Here is a 23789-nt window from a genome sequence, read left to right on the forward strand (position 1 = left end):
CCCTCGTTTAGGCCCCCTCGTTTAGCCCCCTCGTTTAGCCCCCTCATTTAGCCCCCTCGTTTAGCCCCCGATCGAATTGGACCCACTGGTAATTGAATGAAAATGGAAATGATTTGACCACTATTGTTTTTGATAAGCTGACAGTGTGACGCAGCCGGTTTAACGGCTCTTCCATTACGTGTTTAATTGTGGTTAGTGATCGGTGGACCTCTCAGAGTACTGACTTCCATACTAATTAACTAATCATTGGCTACTAAATGATACAACCTGGGATAATTGAATCAGTCAGTGTAGAAACAATGACAGGAGGGATAGAATGTTGAAGCACCGTAGAAACAGAGTTTAAAATATATATATAATGACATTATTAGTCAGAGAAACTTTAGTCCAAATGTGATGTTTGAACATCACAATAAAGAGAAAGGTCTTTGTCACTACACAGGAAGTAGAAGACGGTATAATCAACAAGCAGCTAATGCTACTAATGCTACTAATGCTACTAATGCTACTAATGCTACTAATGCTACTAATGCTACTAATGCTACTATAAACGTGTTTAGATCGTTTTTTTATGGCACAGAGTGATTTTGTGACACAGATGCTTAATTGAGTTCCCCTTGTGACATTCCTATATCAAACACTGATGAAATCTACTGAGGAAATATGATTATGTGATGTGGCGAATCACGAGGATGCCACAACACCAAGACTTTAACCCCATTTACACTGTAGATACTCTTATATGACATGTAAGTGTCTGTCTGAGAGAAGTCTGGTGGAATCTCCCACAAGCTGGTTTGGATAGGATGGCTTTGGATAGGTTATCTGTGCCTTCAGCTAAACACTGCAGACGAGAGCGAGAGAGAGGGAGAGAGAGAGAGAAAGACACAGTTTCTCTTCGTTGGAAAGTTGTCTGTCTGTCTGTCCGTCTGTCAAAGCCCCAGATGTATAAAGCCTAGTTCAGAGCCTGCCTGATGTTGAGACTTGGCTAGCTCTATAAAGACCTATTGATTTCATGATCCTTGGGCAAAGTAAAACGTCTGCTCTTCGTTGAGGAATTAGAGCTGCACAAATGTGCAGATACATTTTCTCTCTCTCTCCTCTCTCTGGCGCTCTCTCTCTCTCTGCTCTCTCTCTCTCTTTCTCTCTCTGCTCTCTCTCTCTCTGTCTCTCTCTCTCTCTCTGTCTATCTCTCTCATCTCTCTGTCTCTCTGTCACTCTCTCTCTCTCTCCACTCTCTGTCTCTCTCTCTCCTCTCTCTGTCTCTCTCTCTGCTCTCTCTCTCTTTCTCTCTCTCTCCTCTTGCTGTCTCCTCTCTGCTCTGCTCTCTCTCTCTCTCTCTGTCTCTCTCTGCTCTCTCTCTCTGTCTCTCTCTCTCTCTCTGTCTCTCTCTCTCTGACTCTGTCTCTCTCTCTCTGTCTCTCTCTCTCTCTCTCTCTCTCTCTCTCTGTCTCTGTCTCTCTCTCTCTCTCTCTCTCTCTCTCTCTCTCTCTCTCTCTCTCTCTCTCTCTCTCTCTCTCTCTCTCTCTCTCTCTGCTCTCTCTCTCTCTCTCTCTCTCTCTCTCTCTCTCTCTCTCTCTCTGCTCTCAATTCAATTCAATTCAAGGGCTTTATTGGCATGGGAAACATGTGTTAACATTGCCAAAGCAAGTGAGGTAGACAACATACAAAGTGAATATATAAAGTGAAAAACAACAAAAATTAACAGTAAACATTACACATACAGAAGCTCTCTCTCTCTCTCTCTCTCTCTCTCTGCTCTCTCTCTCTGCTCTCTCTCTCTCTCTCTCTCTCTCTCTCTCTCTCTCTCTCTCTCTCTATCTGTCTCATTGAAGAGGAGCTCTCTCTCTCTTCTCTCTCTCTCTCTGCCTCTCTCTCTCTCTCTCTCTCTCTCTCTCTCTCTCTCTCTCTCTCTCTCTCTCTCTCTGCTCTCTCTCTCTCTCTCTCTCTCTCTCTCTCTCTCTCTCTCTCTCTCTCTCTCTCTCTCTCTCTCTCTCTCTCTCTCTCTCTCTCTGCCTCTCTCTCTCTCTCTCTCTCTCTCTCTCTCTCTCTGCTCTCTCTCTCTCTCTCTCTCTCTCCTCTCTCTCTCTCTCTCTCTCTCTCTCTCTCTCTCTCTCTCTCTCTCTCTCTCTCTCTCTCTCTCTGCTCTCTCTCTCTCTCTCTGCTCTGTCTCTCTCTCTCTCTCTCTCTCTGTCTCTGCCTCTCTCTCTCTCTCCTCTCTCTCTCTCTCTCTCTCTGTCTCTCTGTCTCTGTCTCTCTGTCTCTCTCTCCTCTCTCTCTCCTCCAATTATCAATATCCTACTAGTGTGTCCAAACTGGTCCTGTAATTATCAATATCCTACTAGTGTGTCCAAACTGGTCCTGTAATTATCAATATCCTACTAGTGTGTCCAAACTGGTCCTGTAATTATCAATATCCTACTAGTGTGTCCAAACTGGTCCTGTAATTATCAATATCCTACTAGTGTGTCCAAACTGGTCCTGTAATTATCAATATCCTACTAGTGTGTCCAAACTGGTCCTGTAATTATCAATATCCTACTAGTGTGTCCAAACTGGTCCTGTAATTATCAATATCCTACTAGTGTGTCCAAACTGGTCCTGTAATTATCAATATCCTACTTGTGTGTCCAAACTGGTCCTGTAATTATCAATATCCTACTAGTGTGTCCAGACTGGTCCTGTTTTTATATATCCTACTAGTGTGTCCAGACTGATCCTGTAATTATCAATATCCTACTAGTGTGTCCAAACTGTAGGTCCTGTAATTATCAATATCCTACTAGTGTGTCCAAACTGTAGGTCCTGTAATTATCAATATCCTACTTGTGTGTCCAAACTGGTCCTGTAATTATCAATATCCTACTAGTGTGTCCAGACTGGTCCTGTTTTTATATATCCTACTAGTGTGTCCAGACTGATCCTGTAATTATCAATATCCTACTAGTGTGTCCAAACTGTAGGTCCTGTAATTATCAATATCCTACTAGTTATTTATCGGTACGTGCTGTAAAAATGTTGAGCGAAAGTGCAGAGAGAGCTCAATGACATCACTGGAGCTGATGACTTTCCCCAGAAAGCTCTTCTCACAGAGCCCCCCACCACCACCCCCCACCACCACCCCCCACCACCCCCAGGCGTACTTATCAACACCACCTTGTTAATAAATAAACCCCCCAGGGGAGAACCCTGTAGCCCCTATGTCAGCCAAAATATTAACTATTTCAGCCCACATATAAACTATTTCCAGTTATCTCTGTGGTATTGGTCTAATCCCAGATGACATTTCCTTCCCCATCATCCGATGCTCCATAAATCAAGCCAATCGGTGGGCCGCCGATTCTACCGTTGTTTTTCATGGGGGGGGTGAAGACATAGTAAAGTTGATTAGGGTCTGATGGAAGTGACACAGCTAGTGTTGTGATGAGGCAGGGGGTTGTTGCAGATCGCAGCAGAGGGAGAACGCGTCTCAAATGGAACCCTACTCCCTGTATATACGGTCCGGTCAAAAGGAGTGCACTACGAAGGGTGATAGGGGTTTCTCCCATTTGGGACTCAGATAGGGACGCTTTTTATTAGGGCCAGTATGTGGTGTGTAAATGCAATATTTACGGCAGGTCCTATCGTCCTCTCACAGGGCTATTTCATTGTGCTGTTGGCTGTCCTCTCCTGTCAGCTTCATCCCGTCTGAAGTAACCTGGGATATGAGGAATGGACTTGCACTTTAAATCCCTTTCTTTTTTAAAATCACCTTGTTACCAATACAACAAATACTCTGTCTACTACTGTAGATGCACTTACCTGTTTTACCTTGTGTGAGGAATGGAAGCGCCTGGAATGGAAGATATTGTTTTGAGTGAGAGGTTCATATGGAAATGTAACTGTAAATTGACCATCTATACTGACTCCATAGTACCTGAAAGACAAGAAACGAGACGCATAACAACATAACATTTCCTGGTTCTTGGTTCTCCATCACGCGGCAGATTCCCTTGACGTGGGACAGACTAAAACGAGACACATAACAACACAACATTTCCTGGTTCTTGGTTCTCCATCACGCGGCAGATTCCCTTGACGTGGGACAGACTAAAACGAGACACATAACAACATAACATTTCCTGGTTCTTGGTTCTCCATCACGCGGCAGATTCCCTTGACGTGGGACAGACTAAAACGAGACACATAACAACATAACATTTCCTGGTTCTTGGTTCTCCATCACGCGGCAGATTCCCTTGACGTGGGACAGACTAAAACGAGACACATAACAACACAACATTTCCTGGTTCTTGGTTCTCCATCACGCGGCAGATTCCCTTGACGTGGGACAGACTAAAACGAGACACATAACAACATAACATTTCCTGGTTCTTGGTTCTCCATCACGCGGCAGATTCCCTTGACGTGGGACAGACTAAAACGAGACACATAACAACACAACATTTCCTGGTTCTTGGTTCTCCATCACGCGGCAGATTCCCTTGACGTGGGACAGACTAAAACGAGACACATAACAACACAACATTTCCTGGTTCTTGGTTCTCCATCACGCGGCAGATTCCCTTGACGTGGGACAGACTAAAACGAGACACATAACAACACAACATTTCCTGGTTCTTGGTTCTCCATCACGCGGCAGATTCCCTTGACGTGGGACAGACTAAAACGAGACACATAACAACACAACATTTCCTGGTTCTTGGTTCTCCATCACGCGGCAGATTCCCTTGACGTGGGACAGACTAAAACGAGACACATAACAACACAACATTTCCTGGTTCTTGGTTCTCCATCACGCGGCAGATTCCCTTGACGTGGGACAGACTAAAACGAGACACATAACAACACAACATTTCCTGGTTCTTGGTTCTCCATCACGCGGCAGATTCCCTTGACGTGGGACAGACTAAAACGAGACACATAACAACACAACATTTCCTGGTTCTTGGTTCTCCATCACGCGGCAGATTCCCTTGACGTGGGACAGACTAAAACGAGACACATAACAACACAACATTTCCTGGTTCTTGGTTCTCCATCATGCGGCCGATTCCCTTGACGTGGGACAGACTAAAACGAGACACATAACAACAGAACATTTCCTGGTTCTTGGTTCTCCATCACGCGGCAGATTCCCTTGACGTGGGACAGACTAAAACGAGACACATAACAACACAACATTTCCTGGTTCTTGGTTCTCCATCACGCTGCAGATTCCCTTGACGTGGGACAGACTAAAACGAGACACATAACAACACAACATTTCCTGGTTCTTGGTTCTCCATCACGCGGCAGATTCCTTGACGTGGGACAGACTAAAACGAGACACATAACAACACAACATTTCCTGGTTCTTGGTTCTCCATCACGCGGCAGATTCCTTGACGTGGGACAGACTAAAACGAGACATACGTGGAAAACGTACAACGCCTCAAACCGAGCTCAAATCATTCTTCGCTCTACTTTAATATTTCATTCATGTGCACACGGGAAGAAATAAACGTCAAGGCGGTATCTGTCACTGATTTCATTCACTGGGGAAATAATGACCTTTTATTTCAAACCCCCAGCAATATATATGACTTGGTGAGGCGAGAAACCAGTCAATCCTCTCATTCTCGCGCGGGGAAATACACTGAGTGGACAAAATATTAGGAACACATTCCTAATATTGAGTTGCACCCCCCTCCCCTTTTGCCCCCAGAACAGCCTCAGTTCATCGGGGCGTGGACTCCACAAGGTGCAGAAAGTGTTCCACAGAGGTGCTGCTATTTCAGCTCAGGTTCAAACGTCCTCTAGTCATAAGGACAAGCCCTTTCTCACAACATACAACTTCAGATTTGCTGTTATAAAACCATTTCCCCCCGTTTGGTTAATTGATAAGCGGTAGTCTTCCTGTCTGAAACACCCTCCAGGCTTACAGTGTTCCTACCCAGCCAGACTGGACACCATTGATTTTTCCTCAACACTTAGTGTCTGTCCCCTGTACTTCTAGACAGTGACTGGTTATAGCAGCCAGGTTTCCATCAGCTCTGAACAGAACAGAAAATCCCAGCAGCCCTGTAGGATCTAGAAATGTGTGGTTGTTGATCATACAAACCATCCTATAATGGTGGGTTAGGAAGGACAGGATTGTGTTAAATCTGCTTGGATTCCTACTGCTATTACTGTATGTTATTGAAGAGAGTAACACGAAAGAGATGGACTCTCTCCGTTTGGACTGATCTGTGACCCACCAGCACCTCCCCCAGGTCAGAGGAGAATAAGGCAACCGCAGAGTTACACACAAGGATACCTTGAAGGAATGGTAGTGGTTCTGAAACAGGAGCAACAGAGACAATTAATCCACTGTACACAATACTATACCTGATTAGTACAAGAAGAGTCCATTAACAAGAGAAGGATGAAAACATACATCCTACCTGCAGGCATTACAACCCAGCTACACACAAAGACAGTGTACAAACCATAGTAACTACTAACTACGAAGAAAAATATATATACAAATGTCACACCATCCCACAAGCACAGAGATAAGAGTCCAACTGTTGTTGAGCAGGACAGAGCTTCCTGCTCTCTCTGTGACTGCTTGAAGGAGACTGAGAAGGGGAGAGGCAGGAATTGGGGATCTGAGACCCAAGATGTGATTGGCTGACCGCATAGTGTGGATAAGGCCCATGGCAACCACTTGGTTTAGCTAAGGCCAGAGTTGTGAAGGACCAGTTTAAGACCCATAGCGCCAGAGGTGTGAAGGATCCAGTTTACGACCCATAGGGCCAGAGGTGTGAAGTACCAGTTTACGACCCATAGGGCCAGAGGTGTGAAGGTCCAGTTTGCGACCCATAGGGCCAGAGGTGTGAAGGTCCAGTTTACGGCCTATAGGCCCAGAGGTGTGAAGGTCCAGTTTACGGCCCATAGGCCCAGAGGTGTGAAGAACCAGTTTACGACCCATAGGGCCAGAGGTGTGAAGTACCAGTTTACGACCCATAGGGCCAGAGGTGTGAAGTACCAGTTTACGACCCATAGGGCCAGAGGTGTGAAGTACCAGTTTACGACCCATAGGGACAGAGGTGTGAAGGACCAGTTTGCGACCCACAGGGCCAGAGGTGTGAAGAACCAGTTTACGACCCATAGGGCCAGAGGTGTGAAGGACCAGTTTACGACCCAAAGCCTAGCCTGCTTGGCTCCAGGGGGGAGGAGAGCCTGCTGCAGGAGGTAGTTTGTGTCCCTGAGAGAGGGCTGTGAGAATGACACGTCACGGACAGGGGATTCCTAACAGACATTAATCATGATATTGGGATTATTGAGCGTTCATAATATACGACAATAAACCCTTTGTCAACGCTACTGTCACCAGACGCTAAATAAAATACCACATCTATCACCTCGGGTCAATCACTTGTGACGACCCTCCCACTCTGTCTGCCGTATTCTCACTTTGTTCTTGTTTCCTTATTAGGATGCCGGTGGGCGGAGTTGGGAGGGTTATTAGGATGCCGGTGGGCGGAGTTGGGAGTGTCGTCATCTACATGGGAAACACCTGGGCCCGGTGTCTCCCAGGATAAATACACCACTTCCCCATTCATGGAGGAGACTCTCTCCATGCAGACACACCTGGGCCAGGTGTCTCCCAGGATAAATACACCACTTCCCCATTGATGGAGGAGACTCTCTCCATGCAGACACACCTGGGCCCGGTGTCTCCCAGGATAAATACACCACTTCCCCATTCATGGGGGAGACTCTCTCCATGCAGACACACCTGGGCCCGGTGTCTCCCAGGATAAATACACCACTTCCCCATTCATGGGGAGACTCTCTCCATGCAGACACACCTGGGCCCGGTGTCTCCCAGGATAAATACACCACTTCCCCATTCATGGAGGAGACTCTCTCCATGCAGACACACCTGGGCCCGGTGTCTCCCAGGATAAATACACCACTTCCCCATTCATGGAGGGATGCAGAGACCTGGGCCCGGTGTCTCCCAGGATAAATACACCACCATGCAGACACACCTGGGCCCGGTGTCTCCCAGGATAAATACACCACTTCCCCATTCATGGAGGAGACTCTCTCCATGCAGACACACCTGGGCCCGGTGTCTCCCAGGATAAATACACCACTTCCCCATTCATGGAGGAGACTCTCTCCATGCAGACACACCTGGGCCCGGTGTCTCCCAGGATAAATACACCTCTTCCCCATTCATGGAGGAGACTCTCTCCATGCAGACACACCTGGGCCCGGTGTCTCCCAGGATAAATACACTTCTTCCCCATTCATGGAGGAGACTCTCTCCATGCAGACACACCTGGGCCCGGTGTCTCCCAGGATAAATACACCACTTCCCCATTCATGGAGGAGACTCTCTCCATGCAGACACACCTGGGCCCGGTGTCTCCCAGGATAAATACACCACTTCCCCATTCATGGAGGAGACTCTCTCCATGCAGACACACCTGGGCCCGGTGTCTCCCAGGATAAATACACCACTTCCCCATTCATGGAGGAGACTCTCCATGCAGACACACCTGGGCCCGGTGTCTCCCAGGATAAATACACCACTTCCCCATTCATGGGGGAGACTCTCTCCATGCAGACACCTTTACAGATTGGGTTGTGTTTCTTGGTGGTTTTCTCGGGCCCAGGTGTTTCCCATGTAGCTGACGACCCTCCCAACTCCGCCCACCGACATCCTAATAAGGAGGCAAGACCAAAGAGAGAATACGGCAGACAGAGTGGGAGGGTCGTCACACAGTACACTTCTCAATCTGTCACCTCGGTCAATCACTACACTTCTCAATCTGTCACCTCGGTCAATCACTACACTTCTCAATCTGTCACCTCGGTCAATCACTACACTTCTCAATCTATCACCTCAGTCAACAGTATCTCGGACCTGCCTGGTGTGTTCCTTGTTCTTCATGATGCTCTCTGCGCTTTTAACGGACCTCTGAGACCATCACAGTGCAGGTGCATTTATACGGAGACTTGATTACACACAGGTGGATTGTATTTATCATCATTAGTCATTTAGGTCAACATTGGATCATTCAGAGATCCTCACTGAACTTCTGGAGAGAGTTTGCTGCACTGAAAGTAAAGGGGCTGAATAATTTTGCACGCCCAATTTTTCAGTTTTTGATTTGTTAAAAAAGTTTGAAATATCCAATAAATGTCGTTCCACTTCATGATTGTGTCCCACTTGTTGTTGATTCTTCACAAAAAATACAGTTTTATATCTTTATGTTTGAAGCCTCAAATGTGGCAAAAGGTCGCAAAGTTCAAGGGGGCCGAATACTTTCGCAAGGCACTGTACTTAAATTCACACAGGACACCGGATAAGACAGGAGAAGTACTCCAGATATAACAAACTGACCCTAGCCCCCCGACACATGAACTACTGCAGCATAAATACTGGAGGCTGAGACAGGAGGGGTCAGGAGACACTGTGGCCCCATCCGATGATACCCCCGGACAGGGCCAAACAGGAAGGATATAACCCCACCCACTTTGCCAAAGCACAGCCCCCACACCACTAGAGGGATATCTTCAACCACCAACCTACCATCCTGAGACAAGGCCGAGTATAGCCCACAAAGATCTACGCCACTGCACAACCCAAGGGGGGGCGCCAACCCAGACAGGAAGGTCACATCAGTGACTCAACCCACTCAAGTGACGCACAGATACTCCTAAATGTATTGTGTAAGCTGAACACATTCCTCTGTTGGATTAATCCTTAAGTAGAAGGAGGAGGATTGCTTCTTAATCAGGCGTTTTCTAGATAAACTGGGGTAATTAATATAGATTCAAGTCTTTCTAGATAAACTGGGGTAATTAATATATATTCAAGTCTTTCAAGATGAACTGGGGGAATTAATCAAGATTCAAGTTTTCCTCCAGTGTAATGTTGCAGCAAATCATCCCAAAGATTTCCCCTCCATACCCCATTTACACTCCATTACCTCTCTATCAGCTCTCCATCACCTGTCCATTACCTCTCCATCACCTCCCCATCACCTCCCCCCATCACCTCAGTCTGTAAGCCTCCCCATCACCTCAGTCTGTAAACCTCCTCATCACCTCAGTCTGTAAGCCTCCCCATCACCTCGGTCTGTAAGCCTCCTCATCACCTCAGTCTGTAAACCTCCTCATCACCTCCCCCCATCACCTCGGTCTGTAAACCTCCCCATCACCTCGGTCTGTAAGCCTCCCCATCACCTCGGTCTGTAAGCCTCCCCATCACCTTGGTCTGTAAGCCTCCCCATCACCTCGGTCTGTAAGCCTCCTCATCACCTCAGTCTGTAAGCCTCCCCATCACCTCGGTCTGTAAGCCTCCCCATCACCTCGGTCTGTAATCCTCTCCATCACCTCGGTCTGTAAGCCTCCCCATCACCTCGGTCTGTAAGCCTCCCCATCACCTCGGTCTGTAAGCAATCAGATTACTTTATCCTGCACGATCTGGATCCTACGCTTGTAGATATCCATCCATGAGGATCCTGGCTGTGTTCGTCAAGCACCAAAGAATATTCTTATTCATACTGGATACAGGGAAAGGAGCCAGAGAGATAGAGAGGGTGAAAGGGAGAGAGAGAGAGATAGGGGGAGAGATAGAGAGGGTGAAAGGGAGAGAGAGAGAGATAGGGGGAGAGATAGAGAGGGTGAAAGGGAGAGAGAGAGAGATAGGGGGAGAGATAGGGAGGGTGAAAGTGAGTCAGAGAGAGACCGTGATAATGGGAGAGAGAGTTTATTTCACTTTTGTTTATCTACTTCACATGCTTTGGCAATGTTAACATATGTTTCCCATGCCAATAAAGCCCTTAAATTGAATTGAAGTCGAGAGAGAGAGAGTGCAAGAGAGAGAGAGGTAACCCACTACACAAATCACAGATATGTAGTGATGAACAGCTGCTGGCCAAATCCATCTAGAAATCAAACTTCCATACCTTTTAATTTCCAAAGGAACTTAAGGCCTGTTTTCCAGGAAGGAACGAGAAGAGACATACAGGAAGGAACGAGAAGAGACATACAGGAAGGAACGAGAAGAGACATACAGGAAGGAACGAGAAGAGACATACAGGAAGGAACGAGAAGAGACATGCAGGAAGGAATGAGAAGAGACATGCAGGAAGGAACGAGAAGAGACATGCAGGAAGGAACGAGAAGAGACATACAGGAAGGAAGGAACAGGAAGGAAGAGACATACAGGAAGGAACGAGAAGAGACATACAGGAAGGAATGAGAAGAGACATGCAGGAAGGAATGAGAAGAGACATGCAGGAAGGAACGAGAAGAGACATGCAGGAAGGAACGAGAAGAGACATAAAGGAAGGAACGAGAAGAGACATACAGGAAGGAACGAGAAGAGACATACAGGAAGGAACGAGAAGAGACATACAGGAAGGAAGAAGAGACATACAGGAAGGAACGAGAAGAGACATACAGGAAGGAACGAGAAGAAGGAAGGAACGAGAAGAGACATACAGGAAGGAAGAGGAACGAGAAGAGACATGCAGGAAGGAACGAGAAGAGACATACAGGAAGGAACAGAGACATGCAGGAAGGAAGAAGAGACATACAGGAAGGAACGAGAAGAGACATACAGAGACATGCAGGAAGGAACGAGAAGAGACATACAGGAAGGAACGAGAAGAGACAACAGGAAGGAACGAGAAGAGACATACAGGAAGGAAGAGAAGAGACATACAGGAAGGAACGAGAAGAGACATACAGGAAGGAACGAGAAGAGACATACAGGAAGGAACAGGAGAAGAGACATGCAGGAAGGAACGAGAAGAGACATGCAGGAAGGAACGAGAAGAGACATACAGGAAGGAACGAGAAGAGACATGCAGGAAGGAACGAGAAGAGACATACAGGAAGGAACGAGAAGAGACATACAGGAAGGAACAGGAGAAGAGACATGCAGGAAGGAACGAGAAGAGACATATAGGAAGGAACGAGGAGAAACATACAGGAAGGAACGAGGAGAGACATACAGGAAGGAACGAGAAGAGACATACAGGAAGGAACGAGAAGAGACATACAGGAAGGAACGAGGAGAGACATACAGGAAGGAACGAGAAGAGACATACAGGAAGGAACGAGAAGAGACATACAGGAAGGAACGAGAAGAGACATACAGGAAGGAACGAGGAGAGACATACAGGAAGGAACGAGGAGAGACATACAGGAAGGAACGAGGAGAGACATACAGGAAGGAACGAGAAGAGACATACAGGAAGGAACGAGAAGAGACATACAGGAAGGAACGAGGAGAGACATGCAGGAAGGAACGAGAAGAGACATACAGGAAGGAACTTCACCTGCTGTGCCGACATACGGTGATGTCACAGTAACCTCCAGGGTCTCAGACAGGAGTGACCTAATGAGGGTGTGATCACAGTGTGATCCCAGCACTCATAATTAGCTCTTATAGGGTAGAAAAGACAGAGCTGAACTTATCCAACAACTTCCTTTTTTACAATCACAGGAAGGAGATGATCAACTGAGATCTGGCTTTAATTTTACACCTCCCCTGCCAAGAGTAGGCCTGTAGTGACCACTGTCGACTGATCTTTGCTGTATGAAGGGACGGACACCAGCAGAAAGCAATGGGAGTTTAGCATATCCTATCGGAATAGAATTACCTTGAAGAGACAAATAGAAATGAATGCCTTTCCTGTTGAAATGAGAGGAGGGTAGATGTCACGTTACTGAGCTTGAATGAATGACATGTCTTCCATCTATGGCTTTCAATTTCTGACATGCATACGGTTGTATTGATCTAGGCCATGCACGGTGTGTGGTAGATTGATTCTGTCCCCCCTGTCACACGGAGAGAGGATGAAACAAGTGTGTGTGTGTGCGCGTGCGTGTGTGTATGTGTGTGTACGTGCGTGCGTGTATGTGTGTGTACGTGCGTGCGTGTGTGTGTGTGCGCGTGCGTGCGTGCGTGTTTGCGCGTGCGTGCGAGGCTGACATGCATGATAACATTTGCACGTACACATCTATCAAGGGGTAAAATAATAAGGGCTGTCTACGATAGTACAACTACCCATAGATCAAAGCTGACTCAGTCCTATATGGTTTGTGAATGAGTATATTTCATGTGGCATGTATGAATGGCCTGACAATTCATAACCCACTATCTATACAGTACTTCTACATGCTGTTGGAACTAGAAGTGCAGAACTACGAGTTCTATACTTCCATACTGTATCAGGGTTCCATACTGTACCAGGGTTCCATACTGTACCAGGGTTCCATACTGTATCAGGGTTCCATACTGTATCAGGGTTCCATACTGTACCAGGGTTCCATACTGTATCAGGGTTCCATACTGTACCAGGGTTCCATACTGTATCAGGGTTCCATACTGTATCAGGGTTCCATACTGTACCAGAGTTCCATACTGTACCAGGGTTCCATACTGTATCAGAGTTCCATACTGTATCAGGGTTCCATACTGTACCAGGGTTCCATACTGTACCAGGGTTCCATACTGTACCAGGGTTCCATACTGTATCAGAGTTCCATACTGTACCAGGGTTCCATACTGTACCAGGGTTCCATACTGTACCAGGGTTCCATACTGTATCAGGGTTCCATACTGTATCAGGGTTCCATACTGTACCAGGGTTCCATACTGTATCAGGGTTCCATACTGTATCAGGGTTCCATACTGTACCAGGGTTCCATACTGTATCAGGGTTCCATACTGTATCAGGGTTCCATACTGTACCAGGGTTCCATACTGTACCAGGGTTCCATACTGTACCAGGGTTCCATACTCTCCCAGGGTTCCATACTGTACCAGGGTTCCATACTGTACCAGGGTTCCATACTGTACCAGGGTTCCATACTGTATCAGGGTTCCATACTGTACCAGAGTTCCATACTGTACCAGGGTTCCATACTGTACCAGGGTTCCATCTTCCCAGGGTTCCATACTTCCAGGGTTCCTTACTGTACCAGGGTTCCATTCTTCCATATCTTACCAGGGTTCCATTCTTCCATATTTTACCAGGGTTCCGTTCTTCCATATCTTACAAGGGTTCCCTAATTCCATATTTACCAGGGTTTCATTCTTCCATATTTTACCAGGGTTCCGTTCTTCCATATCTTACAAGGGTTCCCTAATTCCATATCTTACCAGGGTTCCATTCTTCCATATCTTACCAGGGTTCCATTCTTCCATATCTTCCCAGGGTTCCGTTCTTCCATATCTTACCAGGGTTCCATTCTTCCATATCTTCCCAGGGTTCCGTTCTTCCATATCTTACCAGGGTTCCATAATTCCATATCTTACCAGGGTTCCATAATTCCATATCTTACCAGGGTTCCATAATTCCATATCTTACCAGGGTTCCATAATTCCATATCTTACCAGGGTTCCATAATTCCATATCTTACCAGGGTTCCATAATTCCATATTTTACCAGGGTTCCATAATTCCATATCTTACCAGGGTTCCATTCTCCCATATCTTACCAGGGTTCCATTCTCCCATATCTTACCAGGGTTCCGTTCTTCCATATCTTACCAGGGTTCCATTCTTCCATATCTTACCAGGGTTCCATTCTTCCATATCTTACCAGGGTTCCATTCTTCCATATCTTACCAGGGTTCCATAATTCCATATCTTACCAGGGTTCCATAATTCCATATCTTACCAGGGTTCCATAATTCCATATCTTACCAGGGTTCCATAATTCCATATCTTACCAGGGTTCCATAATTCCATATCTTACCAGGGTTCCATAATTCCATATCTTACCAGGGTTCCATAATTCCATATCTTACCAGGGTTCCCTAATTCCATATCTTACCAGGGTTCCATAATTCCATTCTTCCTTAAAATACCTTTTAAGGATAGTTGATTTTTGTGAATCTCTCCTTTCTCCTAGAATGTATGCCTGCCTATAAGAATCACCTGAGATTCAAATCGAAACACTCCACCACATCCTGCAGTAAGACAGTGTAATACCTTTGAGTTACGCTGCCTGTACATTTATGTGAGGGTCTGAAGTCCTTGGAGTTGTGCATGTTTCCAGTGTACTCTACCTTTCACAGCTGTGATTGATTACCTGCAGTGGAACAATACATCTTTGTCTGAGCTCTGAGTCTGTTAGTCTGTAGCAAATGGCACCCTATTCCCTACTCAGCACACTACTTTTGACCAGAGCCCTATAAAGGGAACAGGGTGCTATTTGGGATACGAGCGGAGTCTACCTTCAGTGTGAGACGTCTCCTCTGAGGATAGTCATCAACAGCCTGGAGAAACACCAACACTATTTATTTAACATGGTCTTAATGCATCCATTACATTTAATGTCAGTTAATATTTTATTTGAAATAAAATATACTGCACTTTTTTTTTTAGAAAGAGCTATTAATAATTGTAAATAAAATACACATTTTGGTGGATATGAAATCAGATATTTCATATCAGATTTTGAAGCCATTTTTTTTAAAACTATACAACAAACAGCACAGACAATGCAACACTGGTATAAAACAGACATCTCCTGTAAATAACATTTCATATATCCAGACATTATGATTATTTTGTAAAGCAAAAACAATCTTTCTCCGATTGAGTTCAAGCCAGTTGAATAGGGCTGTGTAAAAAAAAAATCACAGGCTGGAGCTGTAGTGTGTAACGATGGCAGAAGCTGTCCTTAGGAGGGTATCTTAAGGTCATTACTGTCCTCTGAGCTCTTTGAGCCTACCTTGATAAATCCAGAAGGGCATTTGCCCTTCAAACCGGACCATTTGCTCCAGGCCCACCTCGGTTTAAGGCCCTAATCTAATACCATCTGTCTGCTCAGGAAGAAAAATTGTAAAAAATTGTTTGTGAAAAAAATGAGCGTCCCACTAATCAAAAATAACAGTCAGCTCCATTTAGTGGACCTCAGAGAATGTATTATTTTAGGCCTCAGAGGAGAAGGTAAATGTAGTCAATTATGGCTGAGTGATTCACCATGGCAACGTACCAGATCTACATTAGCGGCTCATTGTGCAGTATGAAGACGATCATGGCTACAAAGTGGGGATTCAAGTTTATTTCAATGACTTAAGAGTGTATATTTGTTTGGAATAGAAATATATATTTCTATATCATTAGAGTGAATTGTATTTTACCTGCATATAGGCCTAAGTATAGGCCACAGTTTCCTATACTCATCATAATGGACTACATCACCGTTTCCTGTACTCATCATAATGGACTACATCACCGTTTCCTGTATTCATCATAATGGACTACATCACCGTTTCCTCTACTCATCATAAAGGACTACATCACCGTTTCCTGTACTCATCATAAAGGACTACATCACCGTTTCCTGTACTCATCATAAAGGACTACATCACCGTTTCCTCTACTCATCATAAAGGACTACATCACCGTTTCCTGTACTCATCATAAAGGACTACATCACCGTTTCCTGTACTCATCATAAAGGACTACATAATCGTTTCCTGTACTCATCATAAAGGACCACATCACCGTTTCCTGTACTCATCATAATGGACTACATCTCTGTTTCCTGTACTCATCATAAAGGACTACATCACCGTTTCCTCTACTCATCATAAAGGACTACATCACCGTTTCCTGTAATCATCATAAAGGACTACATCATCGTTTCCTGTACTCATCATAAAGGACTACATCACCGTTTCCTCTACTCATCATAATGGACTACATCACCGTTTCCTGTACTCATCATAATGGACTACATCACTGTTTCCTGTACTCATCATAAAGGACTACATCACCATTTCCTCTACTCATCATAAAGGACTACATCACCGTTTCCTCTACTCATCATAATGGACTACATCACCGTTTCCTCTACTCATCATAAAGGACTACATCACCGTTTCCTGTACTCATCATAATGGACTACATCACCGTTTCCTGTACTCATCATAAAGGACTACATCACCGTTTCCGCTACTCATCATAAAGGACTACATCACCGTTTCCTGTACTCATCATAATGGACTACATCACCGTTTCCTCTACTCATCATAAAGGACTACATCACCGTTTCCTGTACTCATCATAATGGACTACATCACCGTTTCCTGTACTCATCATAATGGACTACATCACCGTTTCCTCTACTCATCATAAAGGACTACATCACCGTTTCCGCTACTCATCATAAAGGACTACATCACCGTTTCCTGTACTCATCATAATGGACTACATCACTGTTTCCTGTACTCATCATAAAGGACTACATCACCATTTCCTCTACTCATCATAAAGGACTACATCACCGTTTCCTCTACTCATCATAATGGACTACATCACTGTTTCCTGTACTCATCATAAAGGACTACATCACCGTTTCCTCTACTCATCATAAATGGACTACATCACCGTTTCCTGTACTCATCATAAAGGACTACATCACCGTTTCCTGTACTCATCATAAAGGACTACATCACCGTTTCCTGTACTCATCATAAAGGACTACATCATCGTTTCCTGTACTCATCATAAAGGACTACATCACCGTTTCCTGTACTCATCATAATGGACTACATCTCTGTTTCCTGTACTCATCATAAAGGACTACATCACCGTTTCCTCTACTCATCATAAAGGACTACATCACCGTTTCCTGTAATCATCATAAAGGACTACATCATCGTTTCCTGTACTCATCATAAAGGACTACATCACCGTTTCCTGTACTCATCATAATGGACTACATCACCGTTTCCTGTACTCATCATAATGGACTACATCACTGTTTCCTGTACTCATCATAAGGACTACATCACGTTTCCTCTACTCATCATAAAGGACTACATCACCGTTTCCTGTACTCATCATAAAGGACTACATCACCGTTTCCTCTACTCATCATATAGGACTACATCACAGTTTCCTGTACTCATCATAAAGGACTACATCACTGTTTCCTGTACTCATCATAAAGGACTACATCACCGTTTCCTGTACTCATCATAAAGGACTACATCACTGTTTCCTGTACTCATCATAAAGGACTACATCACCGTTTCCTGTACTCATCATAAAGGACTACTTCACCGTTTCCTCTACTCATCATATAGGACTACATCACTGTTTCCTGTACTCATCATAAAGGACTACATCACCGTTTCCTGTACTCATCATAAAGGACTACATCACCGTTTCCTCTACTCATCATAAAGGACTACATCACCGTTTCCTCTACTCATCATAATGGACTACATCACCGTTTCCTCTACTCATCATAAAGGACTACATCACCGTTTCCTGTACTCATCATAATGGACTACATCACCGTTTCCTGTACTCATCATAAAGGACTACATCACCGTTTCCGCTACTCATCATAAAGGACTTACATCTCCATTTCCTGTACTCATCATTCTCCTGTACCCATCAGTTTCCTAAACTCATCATTCTCCTGTACCCATCAGTTTCCCGTACTCATCTTGCTGACAAAGCGGTCCCAAAGGGTTCACAATGTGAAGTGATAAAAGTATGTCGGTTTTATATTTACAAATGTTACAGAGAGACATTTCCGCCCATTTTACAGAGATTGTAAATATAGTTACTTTCACGTGTGACATTGCAGTCAGCGGGCTTCAGGTTCCCCTGAAGTCTCCTGGCATGTCTGCCATGACAAACAGGATTACCACCAAGTGATTTGGCACCTGCTATCAAACCTAGTCCCCATTCCTCTCCTCCTCTCTCCTTTCTTCCTGCCATCTATCTATCCATCCATCCTTTCTATCCTTCAGCCAGACAGCCACCCTCCTCATCTCCTTACCTCCTTCCCTCCCTCCAATCCATCTATCCAATTCAATTTCAATTCAATTCAAGGGCTTTATTGGCATGGGAAACATGTGTTAACATTGCCAAAGCAAGTGAGGTAGACAACATACAAAGTGAATATATGAAGTGAAAAACAACAAAAATTAACAGTAAACATTACACATACAGAAGTTTCAAAACAGTAAAGACATTACAAATGTCATATTATATATATATATATACAGTGTTTTAGCAATGTACAAATGGTTAAAGGACACAAGATCAAATAAATAAGCATAAATATGGGTTGTATTTACAATGGTGTTTGTTCTTCACTGGTTGCCCTTTTCTCGTGGCAACAGGTCACAAATCTTGCTGCTGTGATGGCACACTGTGGAATTTCACCCAGTAGATATGGGAGTTTTTCAAAATTGGATTTGATTTCGAATTCTTTGTGGATCTGTGTAATCTGAGGGAAATATGTCTCTCTAATATGGTCATACATTGGGCAGGAGGTTAGGAAGTGCAGCTCAGTTTCCACCTCATTTTGTGGGCAGTGAGCACATAGCCTGTCTTCTCTTGAGAGCCATGTCTGCCTACGGCGGCCTTTCTCAATAGCAAGGCTATGATCACTGAGTCTGTACATAGTCAAGGCTTTCCTTAATTTTGGGTCAGTCACAGTGGTCAGGTATTCTGCCGCTGTGTACTCTCTGTGTAGGGCCAAATAGCATTCTAGTTTGCTCTATCCTCTCCCTCCTCCAAACAGCCTCTCCTCTCCTCTCTCCTCTTCTCCCATCCATCCATCCTCTCCTTCCTCCAACCAGCCCATTTCTGCCCCAGCAGATACCAAGCTCATTCACAGGCCTTCCAGTGTCTCTCTGAGTGTCTCAGTGTCCTCCAGTGTCTCTCTGAGTGTCTCAGTGTCCTCCAGTGTCTCTCTTTGTCTCAGTGTCCTCCAGTGTCTCTCTGAGTGTCTCAGTGTCCTCCAGTGTCTCTCTGAGTGTCTCAGTGTCCTCCAGTGTCTCTCTGAGTGTCTCAGTGTCCTCCAGTGTCTCTCTGAGTGTCTCAGTGTCCTCCAGTGTCTCTCTTTGTCTCAGTGTCTTCCAGTGTCTCTCAGTGTCCTCCAGTGTCTCTCTGAGTGCCTCAGTGTCCTCCAGTGTCTCTCTTTGTCTCAGTGTCTTCCAGTGTCTCCCTAAAGATGTCTCAGTGTCCTCCAGTGTCTCTCTTTGTCTCAGTGTCCTCCAGTGTCTCTCTTTGTCTCAGTGTCCTCCAGTGTCTCTCTTTGTTTCAGTGTCCTCCAGTGTCTCTCGGAGTGTCTCAGTGTCTCTCTCTCAGTGTCCTCCACTGTCTCTCTTTGTCTCAGTGTCTCTCTTTGTCTCAGTGTCTCTCTCTCAGTGTCCTCCAGTCTCTCTTTGTCTCAGCGTCCTCCAGTCTCTCTTTGTCTCAGTGTCCTCCAGTCTCTCTTTGTCTCAGTGTCTCTCTTTGTCTCAGTGTCTCTCTCTCAGTGTCCTCCAGTCTCTCTTTGTCTCAGTGTCTCTCTTTGTCTCAGTGTCCTCCAGTGTCTCTCTGAGTGTCTCAGTGTCCTCCAGTGTCTCTCTGAGTGTCTCAGTGTTCTCCAGTGTCTCTCTGAGTGTCTCAGTGTCCTCCAGTGTCTCTCTTTGTCTCAGTGTCCTCCAGTGTCTCTCTTTGTCTCAGTGTCCTCCAGTGTCTCTCTTTGTTTCAGTGTTCTCGAGTGTCTCTCGGAGTGTCTCAGTGTCTCTCTCTCAGTGTCCTCCACTGTCTCTCTTTGTCTCAGTGTCTCTCTTTGTCTCAGTGTCTCTCTCTCAGTGTCCTCCAGTCTCTCTTTGTATCAGCGTCCTCCAGTCTCTCTTTGTCTCAGTGTCCTCCAGTCTCTCTTTGTCTCAGTGTCTCTCTTTGTCTCAGTGTCTCTCTCTCAGTGTCCTCCAGTCTCTCTTTGTCTCAGTGTCCTCCAGTCTCTCTCTCTCTCCCCCTGTCTTTCTCCTCCTGCCCACCCTCCTCCATTCCAAGCCGCCTCCCAAAATGGAGAAGCTGGACGCTACTATCCAGTCAGCTGTCAGCTGAAATGAGCGCCCACATTTTTGCATTCATGTTTCGCTCTGAGGACGGAGCACAAATTGGGCTTAAGTGCTCCCGAGACTGAGTGACACAGGTTCCAACACAAGGAGGCCATTCTCAGTTAGATGGGGGGTTGTCTGAATGAGAGGCAAGGTGTTAAGAGAGAGACTGTAAGAGAGAGAGAGAGAGAGAGAGAGACACACTTAGGCTAGGAAGATATACTGTAGAGCAATTATCTTGAAGCCCCTACACTATACTTCCCACCCCCTGTCAGGACCCCTGTGCTGAGATGAGGCTTTGGAACAAGGCATTAACCCGACACAGAGAGAGAGAGAGAGAGAGAGAGAGAGAGAGCTGCAGTATAGAAATATACAGCAGCCGGCTGCCTTCCTTCCTGTAGACCTGATAACCACTCCACAGCCCTCTGCAATCCCTCTATTGGCCCGCCAAAAACACAACTAACAATGGCACTGATTGTAAAATGGAGAACAGAGATATGTTCCGCTTGAACCTGACCTCAAATGTCACAGCAGCTCTGAATAGGGACTCAGTTATTATGGTAAATACTAAAGTCATGGTACCTACTACAATTATGGTACATACTACAATTTTGGTAAATACTAAAGTCATGGTACATACAACAACTAGAGCGAGAAAGAGAGAGAGAAGCACAGAGAAAGAGAGATAGAGGAAGAGAGAGAGCGAGAGAAGAGAGAAAGAGAGATTGATGAAGAGCGATAGAAGAACAGAGAAAGAGAGATAGATGAAGAGCGAGAGAAGAACAGAGAAAGAGAGATAGATGAAGAGCGAGAGAAGAACAGAGAAAGAGAGATAGATGAAGAGCGAGAGAAGAACAGAGAAAGAGAGATAGATGAAGAGCGAGAGAAGAACAGAGAAAGAGAGAGATAAACGCCTCAGCTTGATCCCTTAGCACTCAGATGCTGCTCATTAACACACCAGACCTAACACTAGAGACTGACTGAAAGAGGAGTGTGTTTCAGACTGAACACTAGAGACTGACTGAAAGAGGAGTGTGTTTCAGACTGAACCCTAGAGACTGACTCAGAGGTGTGTTTCAGACTGAACACTAGTGACTGACTCAGAGGTATGTTTCAGACTGAACACTAGAGACTGACTGAAAGAGGAGTGTGTTTCAGACTGAACACTAGAGACTGACTCGGAGGTGTGTTTCAGACTGAACACTAGAGACTGACTCGGAGGTGTGTTTCAGACTGAACACTAGAGACTGACTCAGAGAGGAGTGTGTTTCAGACTGAACACTAGAGACTGACTCAAAGAGGAGTGTGTATCAGACTGAACACTAAAGACTGACTCAAAGAGGAGTGTGTATCAGACTGAACACTAGAGACTGACTCAAAGAGGAGTGTGTTTCAGACTGAACACTAGAGACTGACTCAAAGAGGAGTGTGTTTCAGACTGAACACTAGAGACTGACTCAAAGAGGAGTGTGTATCAGACTGAACACTAGAGACTGACTCAAAGAGGAGTGTGTTTCAGACTGAACACTAGAGACTGACTCAAAGAGGAGTGTGTTTCAGACTGAACACTAGAGACTGACTCAAAGAGGAGTGTGTCAGTTTCAGACTGAACACTAGAGACTGACTCAAAGAGGAGTGTGTTTCAGACTGAACACTAGAGACTGACTCAAAGAGGAGTGTGTTTCAGACTGAACACTAGAGTTTCAGACTGAACACTAGAGACTGACTCAAAGAGGAGTGTGTTTCAGACTGAACACTAGAGACTGACTCAGAGAGGAGTGTGTTTCAGACTGAACACTAGAGACTGACTCGGAGGTGTGTTTCAGACTGAACACTAGAGACTGACTCAGAGAGGAGTGTGTTTCAGACTGAACACTAGAGACTGACTCAAAGATGAGTGTGTATCAGACTGAACACTAAAGACTGACTCAAAGAGGAGTGTGTTTCAGACTGAATACTAGAGACTGACTCAAAGAGGAGTGTGTTTCAGACACAATCAGCCATAACATAACATCATGTATGTACTTCGGTATAGACATCAGTCAAAGGAAAAATATATTGCAAAATATCTGTGGCGAATACATTGTGGAAGAAAATACAATTCATCTTTTCCACTGTCATACTTTTATTTCATAAATGGCTCTTATTGATTCAAACACTTGAATCACGTTTTTTTTATTTTCTTTTCAGAACAAACAAAGTCAACAAATATGCTTTCTCCCCCCGAATATACCCAACATAGCCTTCTGTACAGTTGAACACATCTACATACACTGCACCGGGTCTTAAATATTTACGCTGTCACGCACAGATCAAATCAAATCAAATGTATTTATAAAGCCCTTCGTACATCAGCTGATATCTCAAAGTGCTGTACAGAAACCCAGTCTAAAACCCCAAACAGCAAGCAATGCAGGTGTAGAAGCACGGTGGCTAGGAAAAACTCCCTGGAAAGGCCAAAACCTGGGAAGAGTTACTCTGTTAGAGACTAGAGATATCATTAGAGGAATATTTCAATTCAGGGGTTTTTCTTTCTTTATGGAACACCAGAAAGAAACGGAACGGTCAGCACCCCAGATACCGGCTCTGTCAAGTCCAAGACTCCTTCTCCCCCTCAGAATAGAAACAGGCATCATTATTCCTGGTGAGGAGCACCCCAGATACCGGCTCTGTCAAGTCCAAGACTCCTTCTCCCCCTCAGAATAGAAACAGGCATCATTATTCCTGGTGAGGAGCAGGTGAGCCAGGGTTAAAGGTTACGGAGACCTGATTCTGCATCCCAAATGGCACCCGGGTGCCCTATGTGGTGCACGCCCAGAGGAGCCAGGGTCAAAAGTAGTGAGCTTTATAAGGGACTGGGTGCCAAATAGTCTGCCGTTTTAGGGCACACATCCAGAGAAAGTCTTCTAGGTATG

The sequence above is a fragment of the Oncorhynchus tshawytscha genome, unplaced genomic scaffold (assembly GCF_018296145.1).
Source record: "Oncorhynchus tshawytscha isolate Ot180627B unplaced genomic scaffold, Otsh_v2.0 Un_scaffold_6295_pilon_pilon, whole genome shotgun sequence".
In the NCBI taxonomy this organism is placed as follows: Eukaryota; Metazoa; Chordata; class Actinopteri; order Salmoniformes; family Salmonidae; genus Oncorhynchus; species Oncorhynchus tshawytscha.